Raw genomic sequence first — 25,030 nt, forward strand, 5'->3', positions numbered from 1 at the left:
TCATGTGCCCCTCAATGTTTCAGAATGGATTTACCAAGTGTGTGCATTGAGATGTATGTTAGCATGGTCTTTCATTCACTTGTCTGATACACACAATGAATGGGCAGGAACAGATCAATGTGCAAGTATACCCTGCTCACACAGTCTTGTTTACTCAGCATCTGCTGAGAAGTCACCTTCTTAAACCCTCTGATTTCAGTGCTGTCAGGACTCAGCTCTTCCATGTTAATGTTAACACACAGAGTAGAAAGGAGTACATTTAACATTAGAAATCTGTGAAATGTACACTAGAAACAACCCAAAAACTCCTCTCTGGATGATGCACCTTTGTCAGCCCCTACGTACAAGGACTACCAAAGCACAATGAGAAGAGATAGAAGGGCCCTTTCAGCCTGCCCTGGAAACAGGAGGAAAAGAGGAGGCGTTTCTACCCTTTTGTCATACCTTTGGCCCAGAACATCAGGTTTCAGCATCTCTGGGGTTTGAAGGGCTTCTTTGGAAGAGACTGAATAAGCAGAGGATCTGAACTCTGGCCAGCAGCTTGCCTAAAGTTTTGAGTATAGCTGGTGTTTGAACAATGATATAAGTGGATTTTTACATGTACTAGTAGATCTAAAATCAAGCTTGTAAGTTGTTTGAAAATCAGGAATCCTTTCATGGATTTCTACATACATAGGTGCAGTGTAGAAACTTGCTATGACTCAAAGCATTGGCAGCCAAACTTGACTTGAAAACACATCTCCAATCACTAAGTCCTGCTCATAGATTGTATCCTTTAGGAAACTGAGAATTAATTACCAGGAGGGATCTGGGGGGGAAGTGTGGGGGTGTGGAGTGGTAGGGGTATGTGTTGGGTGTCACCATATCCCCCACCCCCCAGTTTTACATTCCTTTCCTCTTCTCTGCTTTCTGACTTCCCCCCTGAAAGTGCCTACTGCTCTCCCATTCTTGCTCCCCTTCCCTGATTTCTGTGGTTCACATGTTTGGAAATGTTTTTTAGAATCCTGCAAACTCCTTCCAGCAGTGCCAAAGCAAACTTGAACTCACAGCCTTCTGAGGCTTTCCCATCACTGCTGACACTCTCTTGGTGATCTGCCTGCTATGAAGTTTTTGCTGGGGTTTTCTGACCATTTTTGCACATCCATGGTGTTTCAACTGAATGAGCTATGGATGCCAAAGGGAAAAAAAAACCCAACGCGAAAACAACAAAACAGAACCCTGAATTGCTTTCCCTTGGTTGGTTGCATTAGAGCTGTTTAACACAAAAAGCCTAAAAGAGAAACAGAGGGGAAGAGAGGGCAGAAAGAGAAAGAAGCAGCGTGCGCCTGTGTACTTGAGAGCACAGCAGAGCTGCAAATGAAGATGATCGTAGTGCAAAGCAGTACTGGCCCTTTAAAAATAAAATGAAAAAATATCCTCAGTGTTTTCTTTAGTCTTTTTCATTCTTTGGCAGCATCCCAAAGATTTCACTGTCCTTGTCTCCAGCATCTGGAAACCATCAGGGTAAACAATAGAGTGCTAGGAACTGGAACCCCTGCCTCAGCTCCCGTGGGACCTCGCTCTGGAGAACATGAGAACACAAACCATTGGACACCATGTGGTCAATTACTTCAAACTAACAAATCTGTGTGCCTTCCTATTTTCTGTTTTCCTTGGCACCACATGACCCTTTCACAATGGAACCCAGCTGTTGAAAAAGCCAGACATTTTCTTTTTTAACCTCTTGCTTACTTTCCATAGCAAGTCTCGGGTTGGCATGTGCCCTAGGTAGAAGCGTCCCGCTTATTAAAATCCTGGCTGGCTGTAATGTTTGCCTGCATTAGTCAGCGGAGAGGCTCGGGAGTATTAACTGAACAGGATCATACCGCAATGAGGACTCCACAGGTGGTCCTGTGTTTTCTGGGTTTCCTGACATTGCGTGCCAGCACTTAAAGCAGATACACCAGGACACTTTTATAGCCTGCCTGTTTTGTGCAATCAATAATTGCATGTGCAGTTGTGACCTAGTTTTTAAAATTTGTTCCTAGTGCAGGTGCTGTATTGGCAATGGCAAAGAGCTAAAGTCATCTTAAAGCCACAGGCTGGGGAGGGGGGCCGCCCCTTTCAGTGCTGTGAAACAAACTTCACTCTGGAGTAACCGTTACGCTAGCTCTGGGACTGATGTTGGTGGGCATGGGGGGGCTGACAGGTCCTTGCTGTTTCCAGACTTCTGTTTCAAAAGGCTATCTTTGAACTGGGTGAAAATATCCCATGTTACCACACACAAGCCAAAACTTCTATACCTAGTTCAGAAGCATCAGCTTACTCTCTGTTTTGCTTTCAATAACTTCCTCCAAAGAATGGACACAGAATGTCTGAGAAATGTAGAGCTTCATCTTTAAGTCACATTTAAAGTTGCTGAGCAGTCCTAGCACTCACTAAAGAAAAGCAAGTGACATTTCATGTAAAAATAATCACACATGCTCTCAGATTTTATTTCTGGGAGAAAGATAGGTACTTATGTAACACTGCAGCTAGAATACAGGAAGAAAGCAAGGGACACTCCATGCAGTTGGATCCATACAGCCAGCAGTGCACCCAGAGATGCAGCACTACTTGTTTTTTGGCACTCAGCTTCACCAGCTTTGACCTTAAACATGTGACTGCTTATCTGCTGAGCAAAGGCAGCCAGTTACATCAGCTTGTAAAGGTTAGGGAGTTGGCACTAATACGATCAGGAGACCTGTTCAAGGCAACCAGATCCATAGTAGTGTTTTGTTCAGAGTTGTATCTTGGTCTGAAAGGGCTATTGCACTGAATTGACCCAACTCACCTCCACAGATTGATTGGCAAGACTGGCCTTGCCTCTGACTATGGGAGGGGTTTTCTAGGGGTTAGCTGTTCAAGCCTTGACATCTTCAATAAGTACTGAACGATAAGCACACTTCATTCATTTCCAGGGCACTATATTGAACTATATCATGTTATTTCTATTAAGATTACAGAAATTAATAGAAACTTAGGACTCTGACAATTTCTTTCCACTTCCAATGAGTAATGGAGATGTCTTTCTCCCATCCTTTCTTCCTCTTTAGATGTACACATAAAACCTTTTCACTCTAAGGACCTCACATCAAAGTACAACTCAACTAATGCCAACAAAATAATAATCTGCACCTATCTGCTGTGAGCTGCAGATACCAACCTTAATCACAAAAGTCGACAGGTTTACAGTTACAAGGCAAACAAACCAGGAGACTGCTTGGATAGGCTGAATAAGCAGGAATATTTTAAAATGTTACCTGCAAGCTTGTTAAAGACATGCTGCTGAGTTTAAAACTAACACAATAGGTTAGTGGAATTAGTAGAATCTTGTTCCTTTCAGGAAGTGCAATGTGTATTTTGTGTACAATCTTACAGTTATATTTCTTTTAAGACAGATGAAGATGAATCATTAAATGGGTTTGCCAGAGGAACTCCTACTGCAAGATCTGGGCATTGAGCTGTTTTGTGGCCAGTACTATAAAAGTATTTTTAAAAAAATCCCAAACAGTTCCAGCCTATAGCTCAGCAGTAATACTAGGGAAGCTTTTCCCCTTTTCTACCGGGGGTTTTTGATCCCAAATATCTGTGGAATTGATTAGCGCTATACTGGAAAGGCAGAAAGGAGGAGGAAGGGGAGGGTTAAGACCATGCAGAAGCAACTTAAATAACACAGTGCATATTTCATCTTTTCATATTTATGAAAGGGTTGGTTAATTCTATGGCATAAGTTCAAATCAATCTTCTACTTCCCTGTGTGAACATCTTGGACAGCTTCTTGTCTGTCTGACAGATTTTCACAAAAGTATAGATAAAAATACAGTTCTTTGAAGGAATGCTTTGCCTGTGGCAAGAAATATATGTCTTACAGGAGTTAAGGGAGTCTGCCTTAGCTAACTGAAGCAGTCCCAGCGCAGCTTGGATGCAAGCCAGGACACAAATGAAACCAATATAATGGCACTGATGGATGACCTCGTTCTGGCAATGAGGAGAGAACACATCCATTCTCTTCATCCTGCACATCTTTAGCATTTGACACTACTGGCCATGAGATACAGCTGTTGCACCAAGAAGAGGTGGCAGACAACCAGAGCTATGTGTTAAGATTGCTTCAGGTTTTTTTCAGCAGTAACAGCACTTCCAATAGCTGTCCCCCTTCTTTGGCTGGGTTCTGTGGCATTCCACTAGAATCAGCTTTCCCTCTGGTCTCTTACAGTATCTGCATGGTTTCATTTACTACATAGGATAGTTGCACGTAAATGCCAGCAACACTTATTATATATATATTTGAGACATACATAGCACTAGCTAGTTTTCACTGCCTGCAACCATGCTACTTCTACATTGGGAGCCCACGTTCCATAGGGTGGATTGAATTAATGGATGAAAAACATCTGTTTAAAGCTGAACAAGAACCAGGGGTGACTGGCAGCCATTGGAAAGAGCTTTTAGATATGTTTTAGGACTAGAGCAATCTCAAGATCAAATTTAGTTACCTTTTCAAGACTATTATTGTATTACTCCCTAAGTAATACCATACTTGTCATAATCAATGCTTTTCTTCCCCTCTCCAAACACTGCAGTTTAGCTCCTCTCTGCAGAAAATTACCTGGCCTGTTTTAGTCTCATCTTCCTCACCCCTCTGTGCAAGTGTGAACCATGTACCTGAATATGATGCCAACACCTTTTACAAGGCCAAGGGTATTAAAGAATAGTGCAACACATACCCCTAGCAATTTAAGGGGCAACTTGTCTTCTACAGATTTCTTTAGAACAGAAGTACAGCTGGATCCCACGCTGAGAACCTGCAGACAGTTTCATTTAGTTCATGGAATATTCTATATGTCTTTGTGGTACATAAAATAGATATCTTCAAGGTGTTTCATGACTGAGCCGTATTATCTGATATGGGTACTGTAGGTACCCTTAAGATCACCAATAGTTTCGCTAGCATTTATCCCTGAGGGCAGGTACCTTTTTCATGGAATTAAAAGGAATTCCTTAACTTCAGGAATAAGGGTGCTCAGGAATTAAGGATTACCACAAGCCTCCCCAAGTACAATGCATGCACATTTTGAGCCTGTCTTCAAACAAATGTCTTGAAGTATGTATGTTTACAACATATTTAAGTGAAAAGTCCTGTCTAGAACAAGACTTCCACTCCCCTGAAGAAGGGCAGGAGAGATTGCCAAATTATGTTATGACATGACATACTGTGCGGAAGTGCTTTGGTCTTGATATTGATTATCTTGGGTTAACAAAGTCCCTTAGATATTTTCTTCCATAATTCTATGCATCTAAGGGATGCAACTGTCTTCCTACTGGTTTATTAATCAGCATGGCATGCAGAACACTTCAGCTCTTGCAGTCTCTTTACATGTATTAGTAATATGTTTAATGTGAGGTAATGTTTGTCTGTGATTGCTTCCTTTTTGAGAGAACTTCTCCATCTGGGAAGTGTCTGGCAAAGTGATTGCAATTACTGATGCTATAAAACTAGTAAAAAAAAAAGGCCAGTTTTTGAGTTCCCAGCAAGTTGTTAGCATTACAAATAAAACCATCATCTACACTCAGTTTTTGTTTGAAATTCCAAAGAATCCAAAGCCAATGTGCAGTATTTTCCCATCTACTATGGTTCCTACACTCAGCTGGGATCTCCTACTCAATTTTCAAGGGAACTGGTAAATCATTAATTGAAAACAGTTAACTGGTACAATTTTGTGTTTCAGAATAATTTGCAAGTTATATACAGGCAGATTTCTGTGTCTTTTTCATTAGTTGCTACCGTTTGTGTGTCAGTACAATAGATTCTAATAAATGGGCCCATAAGCTGCATTTCCTGCAACTACTTACAGTACAGTACTACACATCACCACTTCTGATAGATCACAACAACTATAAAGTTATACTCCTGCCTCATGGGGCAGAGTTATTGCTAACCACCGAGCCCCACAGAGAGAAGTCTGTTTATCATAATGTGATTAAAAGGAACAAGTAGTCAGCGTGGAGGACAATGCTGAGGGAGGAGAGGTGTAACTGGATAGAAAGCTTCATTTGCCAATGACAGAGCACAGCTTTTGCGCAGAGAAGAATGATTTAGAGGAGATTTTGCACCTAATTTTTCTCACCACTGTTTTCTTTTGAAGTTTAAGTATTAAAAACGCTGATCCTGAAGAGAGGCAAAGAAGAAAGTAAAGGAACAACATGAAAGTCATAGCAGGAAAGAAAAAAACCCTCAAAAACACACAAGAACTCTTAATTAACTACTAATAAACACAGACTATAAGATGGTCATTTCACCTCTATCTCTTTGTTTTGTTCTGTAAGAGAACTGATTTCAGGCAGTTGATCATCAAGAAGGATGCACACATATGTGAGACTAAAAGAACAAACTGTATGGCTTGTAATGTTTCTGGGGAGGGGAGACAGGGGCAGTCATACCTGCCTACAACACTACTCAGCATTTTGGACAACTCTTTCTCCCTCAGGTGTAATACCATTTAATTTACCAGATCTCCCATCTCTACAGCAAATGTAGATTTTCTACTTTGTGACATTTGGTCTGCAACGCAAGGTTGCAGAATATTCCCTTCAAAATCCAATACTGCACACTGCAGTTCCTACTAAGTACAAGGAAACAATGCTTTGTATGGTCTATGGGAGAAGACAGTATTCAGGTTGCTGCTTCTGTTGTCAGGTACCAGAACATACTGGGATTTAGGTCTTTGGCTTAGTGTCACCTGAACATCTATCATTTAACTCCAGTTCAGCTAGCATCTAGGCTTGTTTGTTTTCAGAAAAACGTGTTTATGTGACTAAGCACTTGGCTTATGGAAGGCAAATGTGCAAACAGTGCAGATGCTGCAAAGGGAAGTTCACCTCCATGCTGGCCAAGAAGGTCACAGACCCTTTCCTCCCATTGTACACCTTGCCATGGCAGTACATCATCAGTCCAGGACTTTGAACGCACCCATAGGAAGCCAGTGTGCCCTGAGTGCTTAATTCCTCCTGCAGATTCTCTCTTGCCTTCAGTGTAATGGGCTCTTCAACTCTCTCTAAGGCAATGACTATAGCCTTTGCTTGTGGAGATATTAATCTCTGTATGGCCTAAAGATAAGTACCGTATTCAAATGAGTGAAAGCTCTAAGGCTTCTGTTTATTTATTGCAGTAAACAGGTTTGTGAATAGTTAGTCTCTATTTCCTGGACAAAAGAAGAGTTATTCATCCTTTATTTATATGCCCTTTTACTGCAAGGTCCAGCTCTTTCCTTTTGTCCTTCCTATTCACCAGTACAAATACCAAAATGACCTACTCCCAGCTGCTGGAAGCCCTGCACTGTCCCAGTCTCCCTGCCAGTCCTGGTCTCAGCCAGGAACCAGCAGCTGTTACTGTGCACAACACAGGCTCTGCAGGCTCAAATCCAGGCAGTCTCCATCACTGCTGTTCTAGGGAGAAGTTTCAAACTGTAGCTTGAAAAGCTCTCACTACCAGGCAGGAGCTTCATGTGCAATTTTACTTCTGTTCTTTGTTAATCCATAATTCTGGCTGGCATGAGACAGATGACTTCCCCCACCTCCACCCCCCTTAGTAGTGTAGCCCACTGAGTTCAGCTAATCGTTTGAGGGGGGAATGCAAATCCCAGATTGGTCCCACACACTTCAACAGACTGTTATTAGGATGTGCTTGAAAGCAGTTTCTGCTGCAAGTTTACAAACACTGTTTGCTGTAACAGGGCTGCCTCAAATTTTCAGCACAGATCTCCTTATACAGTGTTGAACGTATCCTTCCACAACATCCCAAAACTGTTTCCAGTGAATACAGAGAATGTTTGCTCAAGAAGCACCCTGTGCAAAAAGCTGCAAAGTTGTTTACATTAGTTGGGACAGTCCATCCAACTTTTATGAGGGCACTCAAGAGCTGCTATGATCCATCCCAGCCACCTGAGCAGAATCTCCACACGTATGCACCACAAGAAGACTCTGTGAATGTCTGGTCTGGCTGCAGGACAACAGCATCAAAGCAGCAGGGGTGTCTGCTTGCTCATTCATGATGGGTGCTTATCCAAGGATGTGACAGGACCTGCAGTCTGGGCAGACAAGTTACACCAGTGGCAGATGAATGTCTAACAGCGTCAGCATCCTTCATTTTGTGCCCTTCACTCTCAAGAGATTGACAACATCCAGCCCTGGTGAGCCTTTCTGCACCCCTCCCACAGAATGAGTCTACCCAGAGATGGTGGCTGAGCAGTCTGCAGAGGTCATGATGTAAAATCTGAACTAATTTTAGATACTTCTCCTCCTGCGTTAGATCCACCTACACAGCAAGATGGCTGCATGTAGCACCAACCTTTCTACATGCAGGAATGAACAGTGGCAGCAGAAGTGCTTCAGGTGTTTGCAGGCATTGTGAAACAATGCAGCTCAGTTTAAAACTGGAGATCAAAAAAAGGCAGAAGAGATTTTTGCAGTTGTTCGCCTGCCTTGGAATTTATTATGCTTAACTCCTTTTTTTGGAGCACTTCTTTGTTTCACACTATCTTCAAAAATATTCTGTCATCGCAACCTTCTTGCCAAGTACCACTCCAAGGTGGTTATTCACTGCTACCCCTTTCCCAAGTCAAGCCATGCATGCATTTCTAAAACATTTCTCCCAGTCGTCAAGACTCTTTCAGGCCAACCTGCAAAGTAATCATCTGATCTCCATTTCCTCTCTATGAGGCAATGAAACATCTGTTTCATAAGAGAACTGAAAGATAGTCCTTGTGTGGTTACAGTCTTTTGGCATCAAAAGCCTTCTCTTTTTTCTGAACACCTCTAGTTTGACAACTTCAGTCATAATAGATCACTCAACTGGTACTAACCGCAGGGTGTCACAGATATAAACTAATGGAGGGACAATCCCAACTTAATTAGAGATTCAAATTTTTATTAAAAAGTCAGTGTACAGGGGAGTTTTGTGTTTCCCTACCTACCCCTACTTACAGAAAAGTGTTACATGTTTTAAGCTTTACAAGCTTTAGATAAGAGAACACTGTGACAAATAACCTGGACAAAGCCTGAGAAAAACACGAAGATAGACATCAAACAAAATGAGCTCCACCCCATCCCAGTTCACACACATCTTTCCTGATGTGCTGAATAAGCTATTAGATCACAAACCTAAATAGAGCAACAAAGATTTGCTTTGTTTAATGGCCCTGGGCAGTTATCAAACACCTACAGGAAGGAAAAACTAATTGCTGTATTATCAATGATGGCAAAAGTACTAAATTCTGGAGGCTATTATTAAAGCTTTTCAGAAGTGTTAATAAATTTAAGATTGGTAATGTGTGATATAGAACAGTGTCTTTTTTGCCATTTCACAAATGTAACTGAAGCACAGAAAAACGAAGAAATTAAAACTACATACATTAGACATTGCAACCATTTTCACTTCAAAGCATGGGACAGGCATCATATCACCCTCCTAGAGAAAAGTGCTATTTTAATATGAAATATTTTAAGAATGTAAGAGTCCACTGGGAAATAATTACCAGTGAAAGAGCAGGAAAAAATGCTGACTGTTTCAAAAGCTGCTGAGAGACCCTGGTTATGCACTTCTGACCAATGGCACATCTATCTCTGCAGGTTTCTCTGGTATTAACACCATTTCCTATGCTGTAAATTTCAATTAATATGTGATTGGACACTTTTTCCTTACATATCTTTTCTTCATAACACATTGCTACATTGCTGTTTTAATCCACTCTTTCTATTGACTGTACTATAGATTATGTTTAAAGTCCTTAAATTCCCTATCCACACACTCCAAAGAGTTCTCCTTAATCATTCTTGACATATTTTAAGCAGAAAAAGAAAATACCTAATCCCATTTTATATCCAGTGGGGAATACAAGACAGGCAAGGGAAGGGATTGTCAAGTACCACTTAGCCTGGTGTTGAGGACATGACTTCAGTTCATGCTCTTTAAACCCAAGTCATAAGTGATGGTTCAGGAATAAGGCACTTAATTGTGGATGCTTTAGAAAAGTGAAGGCACTGTGGATTTCCCTTCTATTGCATATGCAAATAAGTGGGTTAAGGAGAAAGCCTTTCCTGTTTATATCCTGATTTGATGTTCAGAACCATGTCCTTATAAAGAATTGGGTGATGGACAGTCTATAAAATGATTTATTTCTTGCTCATGTTTCCCTGAATGGAGCCTGGCAATACATTGTGTGCTGCCCACAGGCCAGTCTGACAGCTATACTGTCTTCTTGTACAACCAAAGCACTTCATACAACCATCAGAAGATATTAACTGTGACACACTTGACTCATTTCTAACTTTTATCTTCAAGGAGTTTGAATAGCTTAGACAACAATTCCTCCTCCCTAGCTGGCTGGGCTACAGCAGCAGTTAGGAAGGTGTCACCTGAGGCATCATCCCAGATTCTTCTCTGTCCAGATCCACCAGCTCCCCAAATTAAGGAGCAGCATAGCTACAGCTCCACTAACGATCCATCTAGCAATAACCTTTTATGAAATTGAACTGTGACATTGACCATTTTAAGGAAAACTCCCTGCATTTGCTGAGTGAATTGTATACTTCACGCTAAAGGTACATACACTTCTTGTGTTTCCATTTATACATGGAAGTTAAATCCCTAATAAATACATGCTTATCTTTGCCTTTTCCTATTGCTGCTGTTATTAATCTTACATTTAGAGTGATTAAGTATTGTGATAAAATTGTTTCAGCTACTCAAATCTGGTTCAAATCCCATTGTCATTTTCACAGCCTTGCATTTGGTAACTATTACAAAAAGCTTCTCTTCCCAAAGACTGAGACTGTAGTGTTTGGCAAAAGATATATTACTGTGAAGAGTCAGCAAAATGCAAAGCACAGACTGGTACTGTTCTCTACCCTAAAGGTAGCTGCATTTCCATACTAGCAGATACTCTCTGATTTGGTGAGTGCTCTGAAACAGGAGCAAGTAGGAAGTAGCCCAGGATATGTAATTAATGGCTCACAAAATAAATTTAACTTCTCACTAAAACACAGCAACCTCTGCAGTGAGGTATGATAGTGTTTTAACACAGCCTCATTAGAGGAAAGCTTCAAAGAGAAAGATGGACTGAAATTATTAAACCTTCCTAGATCTCCATTGTAGCATAACAGGTTTTCATAACACAGATACCCCAGCATTAAGCACCTCTGCACATCGGTCCAAGTAGAGAGATTTCAAAGTAAGCTCAGTGCTTGTGCTCTGCTAGTAGGTAATGCAATATTTGGAAAACCACTGGATCACTTTTCAATAAACTGGAACAGTCTTGGTTACATGGTGCTATCCCAAGACATCTACTTTAGTTCAAAAGTGCTGAAGTCGTCAATCCTGTTTGTGACTCTGCTGACTTGTTGAACAAATTGTTGAGTCAAAAGGGCTCAGTCTCTTCCTCAGATTATTGACATATTTGTCTCCAGTGAAAATGTCTGTTGTCCCTCAGCAGAAGGGCTTAATAGGATGTCCAAGGAAGAGGAGACTTCACCTGGTTCATCTTGCTGCCTCATTGGTGCCTCTGATAGAACACAAACTGTCCCTGCTGCTGGCAAGGGCCTTGTATTGCTAGGTGCTTGAACAGGATATACAAGCCTCTGATATTAGAATAACTGTGTCTGTATATAAAGTAAGTGTGAAGATAAATCCATTTCTTATACGTTTAATTCAGCCAATCGGCACAAACCCAGCTTAGCAGTAGAGCTCTACGACAGTGCTGTCCCAGAAGAAAGGCCATTTGTTGCTAGTCAGCTGTCCTGAAAAACAAACTTGAATTTTCCCTGTGACCCCAGCTGAAGATGTGGTCAACGCAAGGCAGCCCTCTGTCTCCAGTCCAGTCAGACCTGAAGACAAACAGCAGCTCCGGTGAAGTTCAAAGTTTGACAGAAGAACGATTTTTGTCCCCTCAGAGGGCCTGTCCCGAGGCCCTCTGCTTGTCTCCCGCTCAATGAATGCTTTCTTTGTTCCCACCAAGTTGACAAATGCCAACATTACAGAATAAAGATGACATTTCTACTGTGGTATTAGGGCTGAGAAAGGGGATTATTCTGGCCAGTGCTGACCGGGAGGCAGCACACAAGGGAAGCTGCGCAACGCCGTTGTTTGTGCTGTGACAAGGAGGCTCTTGAAGGCCATGGCCAAGACCAAACACAAGACCCGTGTGTGGGGAGACGTGCGTGCGCACGCACTCGAGGCAGTGTCCCCAGCCAAGTCCCTGGCCCCCTGGCACACCTGTGTCAGCTTCCTCCCAAGCTCCCCTCATTATGCCCAAGCGCACAAAGAGGCAGCTGGGCCGGGGACGAGAAGCTCGCCATGCTGGCTCGGCCAGGGAGACCGGAAACCGGGACCGGCCACCTCTTTTGTTGCCTTTTAAAAATCAAGGGTTTGTGTTGAGCCTGCGGAGGATAATGAGCCTCTCACCAGGCACACACTGAACTGCACATCCGCCTGGAATGCAGAGCGGATAAAGTTAACTGGCTCTTCCTTGGAAAAACTGAAAAAAAAATAAATCAAGGGGCTAGAAGATGTTTGCTGCTGTGCCAGCCTCCACACAAGAGTCTGAATCCATGGCTTACCAGTACAGCACAGCCTTGACAGTACTCATTGATTTGAGAAAATAACACCCTAGACTCAGAGACCTTGTAGTAAGTCACATGGGATAAGCTTATTTCTCTTTTTCTTCCATTTTATCATTCCATATTGATTTTTTTTTCCTTAAATCAGTAACACTCCTGAAATACTCCCATGCAACAGAGAGAAGTACCTTTACATGAAAATCAGGAACTCCTGGTAAGGTTCTTAGTGGCTTGAATTTTTATTTCTTTCCCTCCAGGATCAAGGCAAATTCACTCCTACTGCACCTCCGCAAGCGGAGCAGGCGTCAATCTACCCTTAGACTAGCATCTCTTGATGGAGAGAGCATCAAGGTAAAACAAGGAAGTAGAAACCCAAAAGGGATAAAGAACTGCACAGCTCTCCTCCCTAAGTCTTCTTCCCACCTCTGAATCTTCTGCAGCAAATATTACAGCAAGTATTTTATACCAGAGGCTTCTCACACAATACCCTTTCAAAAATGAATGGCTTATTAGCCTTGAGCAAACAGAGAGCATCTAGTAAAGACATTTTGCAGTGGCGTGTTCACTGTCTGTGTTCACTGTCTGTGTTAAGAAGACTGTCTTAGACTTCAGAGAAGTCAAAGATGGCCTTGGTCACAAACATGTTCCCATGAAAAGTACTGAACATAACACAAAGCCTTGCCTTCTGTGCCCTACAGCCCCTTGGTGGATCCTCTGCTCTCATGAGGTTTCTATTACAGCATGTATTCATCCTTTCTGTTGTTTGATAATGAGCTTTTCACTTTACTTGCCTGTGGACATTAAAACCGTCTGCTAGGACAAAAGTGGAATCAGATTTTCTGAAAAGGGTTAAGTGGATAATCTCTAAAATAGAACTACCATTTTATGGAAAAAAGTGATGCTGGACATGTGCAGCAGCCGAACACCACAACTGTCCTTCACACGTGCTTTCCAATGCAGTATATTCTTCAGAGTACGAGATTCCTAGTTTGGTGGTGGTTTTTCATCTTGGTTTGGTTTTTTCTTGGAAAAAAAATTTCCCTTTGGAGAGAAAGATTATTTACTCTGTAAGGCCCATTTGTCTCCCAGTCCATCTCCCATCAAAGAATATAGAACTACCAGCTAGCCTCCGGCTAGTCCCTCATTTTGCGTCAGCCACTAGCAACAGTTCTGGGGTACTGCCAAGATCATGTGTTCTAAGTAGTCCAGTGTGAGACTCGTTTGGTGACAGCTACTTCTCTGTACACAGGCAGGAAAAGTGGTGACTTTCAGGAAGTGAGATTTTAGGTATCCATGATAAGAAATACTGTGTTTGAGTGTCTTTGACAACAAAATGCCTAAATATACGAAATGCTGTCTGGGGCCACTGTGCAAACAAATTGTGAAGGCTGAAAATAGTTGAATAGTTTTGCTTTTTAAAGAAGGAATTGGCAAAGTAGTAATGAAAAAATCTGGATTAGAAACGTCATTTATTTGCACCAAAGAAAACTGTGATAACTCACTTGTTTAGACAGTTCCATTTTGTTTCACCTTTCTGACTATGTACTGGCCAAAACAGAGTTTCCTTTTTTTTTTCTTAACAGCAATGACAATCTTAATCTCAATCTCAAAGTTCCTGCTACACAGCTGTACAGAACAAGCCTAAGACATAGGTGTCCAAAAGACTTAATTTCTTACAGTACAGCCAGGCAGCCTGATGAGTCAGACCTAAATTTCCTATTTCAACACATAAGAGATTTTATTTTTCTCAAAAGCCACAGTTATGGACCAAGACATACAACATCCATGGTCTGATTCAACCTACAACCTTTCTGTTTCCTACAAAGTTTCAGATAACAATCCTCCTGGGTTATTTTCCGACAGATTAGAACAAAATAATCAATAGGGAAGAGGTGAAGGCAGTTAACTAACTTTTTGGCAGAATATGAATCACTGAGGACTAAATTTTATTCTGTATCTTTTCTGTGCAGTCACCTCCCAGATGCCACTTCTTTCCCTTCAGTCTCAGCAGAACTCTAATGTGAGAAGTCCTCTTCACCCAACGCTTTGACTGTGTTATGCTCTCACCCTTCAAACACCTATTAGCATTCTGTACATATTGACTGTAGTCCATCCTTCCTTACCTTCAAGGCACTGAGTATTTCTGCATAAGATCAAGGTATTATTGAGGGAACCAGTTCCCCTCAGTTCCTTTTTGTAAGAATAAAACTTTCTTGTAACACTACAGACATCAACCACGAATGCCACAGAATGGTTAAAGCTTGGCAGTTTCTGTGCAGTTTTAGTAGTATGACACAAGTTATTCTCTAGATGATTCAAGCTAGCTTTGCAAATAGTGGAAAAAAACAGTGAAAGAACACAGTGGAAAATGTAAATTACAGCTGCAGGAAAAGGATGGACTGGGAAGGAAGGGAAGGATAGACTAAAGTAGGGGTGCAGATTCATACTGTATTATCAAAAACCTCACACCAAAGGGCGTCTGTCTTCAGGTCATCTCAAGTGTAGGTGTATATGCCTCAGCTTTCACTGTAAACTGTGTTTAAAACATTGAGGCTTTTCTCAATTAAGATGTTAAAAACCTGGTCTTTCATAACAGAAAGACCAAGCCTACAATACAAGAAAACTCATAACAGGGGGTTCCTTCCAGACACCCACCTACACACAGGGATCCAAAGCAAGTGGGCAAGGGAGGAGCTCAAGTGATGCCAGGCATGCAAACTAAATCCTGTAGTTGGGATATTGGGACTCTTGAGGTTGGCAGACTTAGACATGGCTGCTGTGGACAGAAAGGGCAAATTTCTAAGACTTTCTTCACACATCACATTCACATGTAATTTGGCAGAAGTAATTCTAGAGGAAAGAGTACTGGGACCAGAAAAAAAAAAAAACCTCTCTCACATTATTAAACATAATAAACATTTATCCAGTTTAGATATCGGCAGCTGAAGTCATGTTTCATTTTGGGGCTATGCATAGCATCTCTTTTTCCATGCTCAGAAAGAATGCTGTAATTTAATGCAGGCTGACTGACTCAATCAGTGTTTTTTGCATGTCATCTTGGAGACAACATGGTCGGGGGAAGGTGGAGGGAAGGAGGCTGAGCTGGAGAAAGGGAGGGTGGTTGCTCATCTGGTCTTTATTTCCTTTCCCTGTTTCTTAATAGTTCAAGCAAAGGGCCCGTTCCAGCTAGAAGCAATGACAGTCTTGCTGTGGTATTTCATCTTGGAGGAGGATAGGCCAGAGCCTGCTCTGTGTGCTAGCATCCTGGGATCCTCCACCACAACACTGCTTTGGGTTGGGGAGGTTAGAGGGACTGTGGGCAGTCCTTGTATTATTTTTATTACAGTGGGAAGTTTTCTAAAGAGGGCCCTTTTTCTTTCACACAAAAAAAGTCCTAGCTAGTAGTTCTTGTAGCAACTGTATATGTACTTGCAGTACCTTCTGCCATGTGGGTTTTGTTTACTTTTTTTAATGATGTATCAGTGGTTATGTCACAAGCAGTGAATGGAAAATGACATTTTTGATTAACCAACCACACTGTGGAGAGAAAAATGTATGAAAAAGAAAACATCTGTTAAGCAGAGCATTTTCAAAAATCAGCTTAAGAGGCAAGGTCAGGTTCACTAATGACATACCTATAAGCAGTCCTTGTTCAAAACCTTATCTGGGACTCATATAACTCAAGATTCATGTGCACTGCTCACTTTTGGAGTAACAAAGATTAATTACACATCCAGAAAGTGAAATACGCTAGTACTGCCCAGACTCCTCACAGAAAAATTGAGGCACGGAAAGATCAAGCAACTTGTCCACAAAGCCACATAAAGAGGTTGTAGTCAAACCGAAAATGAAGCCAGAGCTTGCAGAGGCCCAGTCCAGTGGCATAACCACAAGACCATGCTGTTCTCATGACATGTACTCTCCCGTTGGATCTTTCTTACTCTAGTCATACCTGCAGTGTATGCACTGCACAGGATAAGCCATGAGCCAGGTTTTGAATCCTTAAGGTTTTAGTGGGTACTTGAAAGGGATTCTGTCCCTTACTGAGCAGAAGGAAGACAACAGTTCTTCTAGAAACATCCTTTCTCCTGAAATTTGCCCTTATCATTTTAACAATATTTCCTTTGCTTTCCAAGAGTTGTTTTCAAGAGATAAAAACTTCACAAGAGCCAAAGCAGTTCTGAGCCAGCCTAAGAGAAATCCAAATTCACACGCATTTGAAGGGAACAAGAAAAAGAGTGCAACAAGCAGTGTAACGCCAAATCAGAGCAAAGCAAGCAGTTTCCTGAGCAGTAACACTGCCTAAGTCACATTTCATACTGCACTGAATGAAGACATTATCTGCTTTGCTTCCTCCTCCTCCCTACTGCATGTACTCTCAGCAGCACAGTGCAGGACCTTCCCCTGCATACTCCCATGCCCAGACTGCAGAGAACATAGTGCTCATCTTTTGGCCACTATCAGAGCCCAGAACAGAGACTATTCAGGAAACCACATAGGTATTTGATATATTTCTTAAAAATTAATGATATTAAAATATTATTTATATCAGGTTGACCTTGCTGTGAGCTGCAAATTGTTAAGACAGAAGAAAAACAGATAATACTTTGGGATGATGCAATTTCATTTGGAAACAGGGAAAAATATTTTTAGATATATGATTTATGTCAAAGCTTCTAATTGAAGTAAAAACATTATTTATTCTAATTCCCTCAATGTCATCCAAGCCCTCCAAACTCCTCTGCCTCAGCAGAAAAAGGACCTTAGCATAAAGCAGTGGTCTCCCCTGACATCAATAGATTAATAGATCAATAGATTTTTTTTTCTAATGAACATGAAGAAGTAGTGGACTCCCAAGTTGAGTTTTCTTCTTAAGATGATTGTGGTATTAGTAATAGGATTTATTGGAGTTCTGCAGCTGCATCTCAACACCGTAATTCCAACTATTCATTTGGAAAATTTGCATAAGCACATACCAGAGCAGTACTGAAACAGAAGGCAACATTCTATATTTTGAGTGGATCTTCAAAAGCACATGCCACTGACATTTAGAATAAAATGACATCCAGTGAGATCTGTCTGCCTTCCTATCCATTTTGCCTCCGGAAGCATCCCATGACCTGTGGGGAGGCAAGGGGGCTAGACAAGGGGGCTACCCACAGCTACTCTGTTGCTTTTTCAAGGATAGATCATCATAATTGGACTTCTCAGCTCATCCCTAGAACACCACACCAGCTGTGCCACATTAGCCATGGGAGAAATCTGAAACCCGCATGAAGCTATCTAAGGTAGACAATTAAACAGGCCCAAAAATATGAGCCTTGACCTCAGCTTGGAAGAAGTAACACCTGATTATAGTAAGGGTGTGACCCTCACTCATCAAAAACTCTGATTCCAACTACTGAAAAAAAAAAGAGCCAACATATTGAATATGGTGTGCTACCAGAGGGGAAGGGGGAGGGAAAAAGGAGGAGGCTATTGCCATTATGTGTTTTCAAGCAACGGATGAAAAGGGACAAAAGACTGCACACATCAGGAAACTATTAAAATGAATACATTCCTAGTTTCTTCATAATTAATTCAGCATGGCCAATTTTGTATCAGAGAAGGGAAAAGAAAGATTTCAACCACTTCCTTTTATCTCAAGCTGTTTGGAAGAATATGATCTGGTAACACTGTAAAGAAGCGCCTCACTGCATCCCAGCAGGCGAGTGTAACTAACTCTTCCACATGCCTAATTTGATATGCAAATCCCTATTTTCCATATGATACACAATACTTAAATTATACAGCAAAGACCTGTTATTTTTAACAGTGCTTACATGGAATAGATGAAGTTCAAGGTTCCATTACGTTACACGAGCTATGTCACCATACATAGCCCCAAGAAATTATACAATGCCATGAGAACCACTGAAGTGGTGGGGAACAGCAGAGGGACCACCAGATGAAGAGTTGAGATACAATCTGATTACGTGACCTTACCAAGATCAGACAGGAAATCTGGATATTCAATCCAGGTGTTCGTGTCCAGCACCAGTCCTGTCACCACATTACCATTCTTCCTAAATATTTTTGTTTATTTTTGTATATATAGATACTTGCTTGCATCTATACATCCAAATCTTTTTTTATTAAGACAGAGTCCTGTGAAAACAGCATACTAATTAATCAGCAGAGTTTTCTTCTCAGACCGTATGGTATTGAGCATTTACATGTTTTCTATTTCTATACTAGCTTTGAAGTGATGACTAGGATTTGCAAAGAAGGAAACCCACACTGTCAACTTCTCACACCATTTGTGTTTAGTAATCAGTGCATCAGATAGCAACCAATATTTAGAAATGTAGATATTATGCAAACTGATTTCACTCAGAAATTACCCTTACATATCTTTGAACCAAGAATAGTTCTAATGATCAGTTCAACTGGGCATTTTGTAGCAGAAAAGCATTTGTTCCAAAAAGCATGGCTAGGATCCTGAAAAATCTGCAAAACAAGATTTTGATGTGTTTGCCAAGCTGCACGTTTCTTGGATTTCTAGACTTTGATCAGCATGTCCATGACAACCATGCCTACTGCTTTAATCATCTTGAGAAACCACGTGTATGTTACTAGAAACAAATATTGCCAAATTTTATTCTTGGTTTACCATGGTGGAAAACAACATCACAGTTAGCATACGACATGACAACAACACCAATTTCTCAAAGCAACCGAGAGATACGTACTCATATATTGAAAGAGCAAGCATAAAAAATTGGTCTTCCACCACTCCAAAGTTTACCTATAAAAGTACATTGAAATAGCTTAAATGATGTACTTTTAAATGTTTCCCAAAGAGTAAGACTTGGGGAATGAAAGTGCTTGTAACAGCAGAAATAGGGTCTTTGTTCAAGCAAAATAAAATGACCAATGTTATTTTGGTTTGCTCACTACACACACTTGCATCTTTTATTCAATGCTCTGCACCTGGAGAATGGCATTCCCTTCTGAACACCACCCTGCTGAAAAGATGCTTCAGGGCCAAGGAAGTAGAAAACTATATGCTCAGTGGAAGAAGAAAAAGAAATACAGGAGAAATTTGTGTAGGAGAACACTTCTGTACACACTGGACTATGAAGTTGCATAAGGGGACAGAATACACTACTAGAAAGAGCATAGTATATGGTGATTCCAGCAAGCAGACACAGAGTATCTAAGCAGTCTCACAGCTTCTAATTTTACTTTTTTTTTGGGGGGGGGGGGGGAGGCCAGGCAACTCATTGTCTCCTTTCCCCATCCCAACACACTGGTGGTAAACAGAAAGTTTTCAAGTTTTCTTTATTTTTCAACCATGTCTTGCTCAGATAAAATTTTGTAATAAAACCTTAGTCTGGAATATGTAATAAATCTAGAAATTCCATAGCATCTGTTAAATAAATCAAACAGAGGTTTTTTATTTAAATAATAATGCTGTAATGAAGAGTCTGCTTTCTGACAGTAATCCCCCTTTTCCTTTAATTGATCCATATCAAGTAAGAGTTTGCATCATATCACACAAATTAAACTAGAAACAAATTACAACAAAGCATTAATTGGTTTCTGTATCCCCTAGATTTTGTCCCTATTTTGCATGTAGCAATGGTTCATTTAGATACCTCAAAAGTCTCCAGTGTCACATACCAGCAGATGCACACATCAACAACATGGACTATATATATATATAGCAATAAAAAATAGACCAGCTACATGCTAATTCATTTTTAAGATATATAACCTCTATATCTGTCTATGAATTCTGTTGATACTCAAATTTAAATGAATACACAAGTCAGGAAGGACAAAGGAAAAAAGGTGACCAATATAAGAATTCCTTTTTATGGGCCATTTTGGCATAAACATACAAGTGTGTCCTCATTCACTACACAGTCCTTACAGAGCTGAGAAGGGTCAGAGGACTTAGGTGTATTTCCCACCACTCTACAACTTGCTGTAGTCAGGACTAGAATGCCAGGACACCTGGTACTCCAAATTAGTCCCAAAGCATTATTTTTCCTTTTATAATTGAACATTTTTGGGTATGCTTTATCATCATCATTTCATCTTTCTCAAAACTATGCACAGAGAGTAGCACAAACTAAGAGTACTAGGTTTTTTTATCACTGTCTCCTAGTTGTGTTGTCTTACAATTAAGTGTAGAGGGCCCTATTTATTTAAAAATGAAACACCTTCATCCCTCCCACTCCTGCAAACTGCATGGGAGCCAGTCAGTGCATCCAGCTAGGGTTTGCTATTATTGCATTTCTGCTTTAGTTGATGAAGCATCCTTATAAGCAGCCCCTTAGAGAGTTCTTCTAGAAATGGGAACCCACGTAGCAGTGTCACGCTGCCTTCATCTTCCCCCTGTGCTGTATGCCTTTCAGCTATGTAACACAAACTTGGGGGAAGATGAGCGGAAGAAGAGCATTAAATACATTGTTCCTTTGCATTTCACTTTGAGGGAACTCTGCCTGTTGTTGTTTATAATTAATCCAGTTTTAAGCAGGGTGAGGGGGAAGTGTGTTTGATTTTTGCTGACTCTGCAAACTGATACTTTGAGAGAATTGTCTGGGGAAAGCAAAGAATCCTTTATTATGCGTCTGTCACTGCCAAGTGATTTGGCAGATTCCTCCATGAGATGCACAATCCAATAGGTTGAGAGAGAGCTTGTCTGGCCAGTTACCAGCAGAAAAGCTCAACTTAAACACTTCTAAAATCTTATTATGGCCAATTTGTGGTTTTGGCTGAAGAAAGGGAGAGGATGAAAAATAGAGGCAGCTGGGTGTCAGTTAAGGATGGAATAGCCATGTCATTTTTGCTGCTGTGCCACACTAAAAAGACTGACTTTGTACGTATGTTGGATGTAAGGCAAACACATATGCTGGCTAGGTAAACCCAGGAAGGCAGTATCATTTGTCTCAGCATTTGTCTGGGAGGCCAAGGTGGTGTATTGCTTTCTCATTAATCAGAGGGCAAGGAGTCTCTTTCAGCTCAGCACTAACAGCACCAGTCCAAGACTGGCTTCAATTTGTTCCACAAGGAAGGAAGGGGCTCTGTGCCACCACAGCTCCCACCCCAAAGGTCCCTTGAGGAAGGAAAATCTGCAAATCCCCTGCTGAATTCCAAAACCAAAGCAGCACAAGGAGTCTGTTATGTAGGCCTAGACATTGAATCATACTTGAAGTAGTAGCTAGTTTCTGGTCCTTCTCAATAGATCTTCTTGCTTTTGATCATCCCCAAAGGCCTAACTGTCCTGGCCAGATTAAATAATCTTTTAAATGTCTTGGTGAAGATACATATAGCTAGTGGAGAGTCAGGTAGCAGGAGAAATGCTGGGCACTCTGGGTTTACAGCATAAGCATATCAAAACATTTTTTAAAGCGTAAGATTGTCAACTGTCCAGACAAGAAGAATGCTGCAAACAAAATCACAGACTGGTTTGGGTTAGAAGGGACCTCAAAGACCATTTAGTCTTAGCTCCCCTGCCATGGACAGGGACACCCTCCACTAGCCCAGGTTGCCCAAAGGCCCATCCAATCTGGCCTTGAACACTGCCAGGGAGGGGGCAGCCAAGGGTAGAAACCAAAGGCTACCTTGGCCTAAAGGCAACAGGATAACATATGTTCACATGGTAACAACAAAATATTTTGCCTTTATGAATAGGGGCATAACTTTGCCAGTTTAACACAGAACATAAATCCCAATCTCCAGAAAGGGTAAGAATAGATAATGATCAGTGAGGGAATTACAGGACCTTAACTCCAACCAAGGGTTACTATTAAGCACCGTTCAAATCAAGCTCAGGTGGAGAGGGAATAGGTTGTTAATGGTTTAGACAAGATAAATCCCACATTTTGAAAAATAAAAGCCTTTAAGGTTAATAGAAGCAGACAAAGTGTGTCATCTTGCTCTTGCCTGGCACTTGGATCGTCACACACCTCTGCTGCAGAGCGAGCGGGTGGGTACTGGAGCACCCTGCCAGGCAGGGCTGGCTGCGCCGTGCCACAGAGCAGGCCGTTTCTTGGAAATGTTTATGCAATTCAGCTGTGCTGCTGCTGCTGAAGCCACAGACATGGACAAGAGAAAGAAAACACCCAGAACACCCAGCCTCAGACCTCTCAGGCCATTAGTGTATCTCACTCAGGTTTTGCCTTCCACTAAATACTGTCAAGTTTCTGTTTTGTTTGGACCTGAGGGGTGGAGGCAGTTGGAGAGTTGCCTTCACTGCTGTCAGTGCTTCCTAATGATGTTTCTCACTAGAGAAAATGAGCTTGCATATTTGAGAATCCAAAGTCCCTGCGGGGCACAGCTTGGGAAACTGAAGATATGGGAAAGAAAATAATATCTGTTAGGAAAAAGTATAAACATCCATAAAGAGAATAGCAAAACACCTACCGAGAATGTTGTAGCTTTGGCAGCAAACTAATTAAAGTCACTGACTGAAGAGGGAGCTATGACAACTGAAAAGTTAAAATAAAAATAAATCAGAAGTTTAGTCTAGCAATTATAACAGGAAATTATTGCTGGAGTCAGGGCTCCTAAGTTCTCTTCCTTGTTCTGCTTCCGATTTACTGAGCAAGTTGGAGAAGCCAAATTTTAAAAGTAACTTCTAATTTGCAAAGCCTCAATTTCTGACGCCCAGCTGCACACACAGAAAATTTCAGTGACTAGCATCTTGAGTGCCCTTCTGCACATTTGAGAGCAGAGCATTTCAGGTCATTGATATCTCTGAAGTCAGCTACCTGGCCTGGAGAAACCTACAGTTACGGTTCCACTCAAAGCAGCCATCTCCATACGTTTCCCATCTGTGAATTGTGGCTAGCGCAGCATATTGCTGTGGGAGTCTGTTTAAATGCTCTTTATGGTTGGCATAACATCTTGCAGTAGGAGTGTTACGTTTAAATACTGTTGGTAAACGTTTACAAGGCTTCTCAGGCATGCTCTGTCTCCAAAGTCAGTGCTATTACCCTTGGCAATAATGTGCTTGGTGACCTGTATGTTTTCTGAAAGGTCTGCTTCTTACTAGGGGTGATGAAGCTGCATTTGCAGGTCTGAATACAGGAGAAGCTTTAGTGTGCCACTGAAATGGAAAATCAGAAATAATTCTTGTCCTCTGTTCAATAACATAGCCCAAATTGAAACTGCAAATAAAGCAATCCTTTACACCCCAGGAGGAAGGGAACATCTTGTAATCATCGGAGCCCTCCATACACAGGGTTCCTATTCAATTCCAGGAGAATTTCAAAATGAAGAAAGCATGTGCCTCCTTCTTACACTGACTTGAGTTGTACTACAGATTCCTCAGAGGCAGAGCCAAATTAAGTGCCCAGAATGAGGATGTCTCCATAAATTGACATCTTCCTGCCCTACATTCAATTATATGCTCCCATCCTTATCAAGGGACACCATGGATCAGAAGATTACACTCTGGGTCCCTGCCAGCACTCGTTTAGTCATGAAAGTCCAAATGTTTCCCATTATACCAACAAACACTTTTCCCCTTCTGTACAGTACTTCTGTAAATATGTGTGTGTCCTAGAGTCAGCTTCACTCTTGCTCTGATCCAGAATACTGACAGTGGCTTGTCAGATTGAGTGAAGCAAGTTATTATATGTTTGTGACAGAGGTTGCTGCTGCACCTGATCTCTTAAAGAATACTGCTATGCTGAGGAATATGCATGAAAAATAAACCATGTAGTTTACTGACTTTACAAGAGGCAGGGAGGAAGTGGCCAAAGTAGTTTTGAGGTCCTCCTGCTCCTTTTCCACCTGCCAGCACGTGGGGTGCAGTGCACTCAATGTTCCGTTCCCACATGCAACCCTGGAAGTAGCACAGCATATGCCATCGCCATCAGCCACGGGAGCTCTAGTGTCAGAGCTCCTGCCAAGCTCAGGTCTTCTGCCAACCACCTGCTTTTTCGACCCATGTAGTCACAGGGAAAGCCATTTGGACCTACACTCTGAAAAAGCATACAAGCTCCCAAAACAAAAACAAGCCCTTTCCCAGCAGGATGGGTCATTCAACTCCTGTAAACTTCATCGGGGAACCTTAAAAAAAATAAAGCCCCAGAGGCATGGCATATGAATAAGTGACAAAGAATCCTTTGTCATACCATTCTGCCACCATACAGGGGAAGGATCCCCCTCTAGGCAGCAACAAACAAAATGCAATGAACACATGGGCTCTATTTCTACACCTGCTAAAAGCTCTGGGAAAATACCTTCATTTTTACAGCTATCTGCAGGACAGCTGTATGCAACACTCATCTTCACCTTAACGTATTACATGCCTTTCTATACTTCTGTTAGTACATCACACAGTTTAACACATGTATTCAGAAAAAAAGTGCAAAACATAAGGTCTCTGTCTGCTCTG

At 41.4% G+C, this 25,030-nt stretch overlaps 1 protein-coding gene across 1 annotated transcript in view; it reads left to right on the forward strand.

The window, feature by feature from the left end:
- The window catches only part of ZCCHC24 (zinc finger CCHC-type containing 24), a 104,753-nt gene that overhangs the window by 69,137 nt on the left and 10,586 nt on the right, over window positions 1–25,030 (forward strand). The gene's annotated exons all lie outside the window — the stretch shown is intronic.

Source organism: Gallinula chloropus, assembly GCF_964237585.1.
Source record: "Gallinula chloropus genome assembly, chromosome: 5".
In the NCBI taxonomy this organism is placed as follows: domain Eukaryota; kingdom Metazoa; phylum Chordata; class Aves; order Gruiformes; family Rallidae; genus Gallinula; species Gallinula chloropus.